The sequence below is a fragment of the Limulus polyphemus genome, unplaced genomic scaffold (assembly GCF_000517525.1).
Source record: "Limulus polyphemus unplaced genomic scaffold, Limulus_polyphemus-2.1.2 Scaffold3626, whole genome shotgun sequence".
Classification (NCBI taxonomy): domain Eukaryota; kingdom Metazoa; phylum Arthropoda; class Merostomata; order Xiphosura; family Limulidae; genus Limulus; species Limulus polyphemus.
Window position 1 is genome coordinate 12568 of NW_013669236.1, and position 3153 is coordinate 15720.

A 3153-nucleotide genomic window follows, 5' to 3' on the forward strand; every position below is an offset into this window, starting at 1 on the left:
ATTAAGAAAAAATCAACTAGTTTTAATTAAGAAAGGACTTGTATTGCTGAAGTTTCTCGGAAAGAAATTCTACGGGAAATTAACAAACGAACAGAGACGCAACAATATTAATGGCGTATTTCAGTTATTAATTTAAGCAGACTTACGGATAATCGACATCATAGCAATTTATAAAATAAAAACTATCTTCATCTTTTCGCGTTTTATTTGAGAATCATTGCTTCCTCTAAATAATGTTTTATTTTTATTTTTTATAAAAATATTTGGAATGAAACATTTAAATCAATCTAATTGCTGGGAGGAATATTAAACATCAGATCTATCCGTTACACAAGGTTTATCTGCTGGCTCTATAATTTTCAACAAATAGTTTAGAAGGATGGCAACTAGTTAATAGTATCCACCATCAACTCTTGGACTACTGTAATCGAATAATGGGATTTGATTGTAACGCGGATCACAGACCCTCGGATCCGTCATGCTAACCATTAGATCACGCCCGATCATAAACTGTTAACTGTCCAGGTTAACTGACTGAATAACCAGTTTACTACATCTGTCTACCGAAAGAAATCGTTCAGTGATGCAGGAAGGAGTTGCAAAGTGGGGTGCTTGGTTAGACATGAAAATATTACAATGTGTTGAATATACAAGACTGTTTAGTGTAAAAGCTATTATTTATTTCATTTAGTAATCTAATATTTAATGATCATTTAATTTTCATAACAAGTGTGTCAAAAGTTAATTATTTTAAAGGCGATAGTTATGACAAATTTCGTTACATAACTCGGTAAGAGTCGTATGTTGTGTGTGTAGTTCAATTGTTGTAGTATTGTTTACGTCATATTTCTCGCTATGTGAGTATTGTTACAACATAGCGTCTCATAGTTTGTAGAAAGTTCGAGGCCTCAGTTAGGCGATATAAATAAATAGGTGACCAAGCGAGTGCAAGTTAAGAAAAGTTCAGTCAGAAGATAAGAAGTTACTTAGTAAAAGTTAGAAAACGTGAAGTTAGTCGGCGTGTGGGTGATTTCTATGGATAATTTCTATAGTGTGTTTCACAGCTGTATTGTAGCAACAGAGATAGTAAAAATAATTTGTCTTCTCAATTGGGTTCTAAAGTAACTGAACCGGCCTGTGTGGACTTTGACGAAAAAAAAAAGAGACAGTTATTTAAAGCTATGGATAAAACTGTGGTAACCAACAAGCCCCCCAGTGGCACAGCGGTATGTCTTCGGACTTACAACGCTAGAAACCGGGTTTCGATACCCGTGGTGGGCAGAGCACAGATAGCCCATTGTGTAACTTTGTGCTTGACGTCAAACAAACAAGTAACCAACAAAAGAAGTTTAGTCAAAAACGAGTAGTTAGTGACAGTGAAGTTAGACTGCGTGATTATTAGTTTAATGGTTACAAGCAGTATTTAAAGTGAGATAAGGAGAATAATTTGTCTTGGCAAAGGGTGTTTTAAAGTAATTGAACCCGTCTGTGTGGACTTTGAAAAAAGGAGACAATTATTTAAGGTTTGAGATACAACTGTGATAACCCATAGGGTAGCGTAAGTGAATTATTCACTGATTTGTATTGTGACAAAAGAAGATAAAGAAAAATAATTTGTTTTGTCAATTGGATTCTAAAGTAATTGAATCAGCTTAAGTGGACTCTTGACAAGAAAAAAGAATCATTTAGAGTTTTAGATAAAACAGTGATTTCCTATAATATAAAGAATTTCTGTACATACATTTGACTTGTTTTGAATGTATATGTTATTTTAAAACAAGTGGATTGTGTGTTGTCCATTTATTGTTGACATTTATCGCCAACAAATCACAGACACCTACTGTAGAATAATCCTAGCCCATTCATATTTAAAGCCCTGACACAATAAGAGATTGAAAGTATAAGGAGCTGCTAAAAGCAGCTCACATGCTGCCAAAGGCAGATCAATCTACAGAGTCTGGGGTCATGCTTTAAGAAAATTAATATAATAATACGATTTACAGTTGCTATATAAGTGAAATATATAAAAATGGGGGTGCTACATCACCCCATGTTCTGATGCCTCTGATATTTATTGTCCTGTACTCCTGCTCTGACAGTTTTATACCAGGTTCTTTGATACTAACCTTGTGCTAAGCCACATAATTTAACCAGAAATTACAGTCTGTTTTTTTTTGCTATAGAAAAAACGATTACCCTTATATTTTCTGTAATCGATAATACATGACTTCCTTATAAACAAAATTGCTAATAATTCTACAGTGTCAAAAAATTGTTGTTAATTGTTATTCTTCCTTTCAGAATCAAAGTATTTAAAAATTAATTTTCTTTCTATCCACAATGTACAATACACTTGGTATTCAAATAACCCTTTCGAATTCCTAATATTTTTCAAAATAAAGACCTTCTATCTATTCCTCTACGTTTGTGGGTCATCCAAAGATATTGTAACGTAGAAAAACCTTAAGGCATTTAAAAATATATGCATGTAAACATACGGATGCAATAAGCAGAACAGATCAGAATCTTTCAGCTCAGTGTGCTTCTCCTATCTGAATACACACTGAAAAAAATAAAAAGCAATAAAACCTCCAATTCCCTTGATAATTATAACCTCATCAAAGAAAATTTACTGATATTAATAACCAAACTTAAACGACTTTAGTTTCTTTCAATTATTTATATTTTAAACAAATTATTATTATTTTACATATATAAACCCCTAACTTTTTAGTTTCTTAAATCCTTTAAATGGCCCCCAGTGGCACAGCGGCATGTCTGCAAACTTACAACGCTAGAATCCGGGATTCTATACCCGTGGTGGCCAGAGCACAAATAGCCCATTGTGTTGCTTTGTGCTTAACTTCAAACAAACAAACAAACAAACGTCATGAGATTCTAGAAGGATCATGACTGTTCGTGACAACTCTTTTCTACGCGCCCTCTATTCTTGTATATAAGCGCGGCACATAAAGCGAGATAATGAATTGGATAGCAGACAGAGAGATAGAGAGACAGATAATCGAGTCAAGTTGTAAGTAAAGTGCGTGAATCGTTGTGAATTATAGCGTGTGTTTAAGTTAAATTGACTGTGGAAATTAAGTGTATTGCAAAGTTGTATTGAGAAAGAATAAACTAGTTTTATTTAAGAAA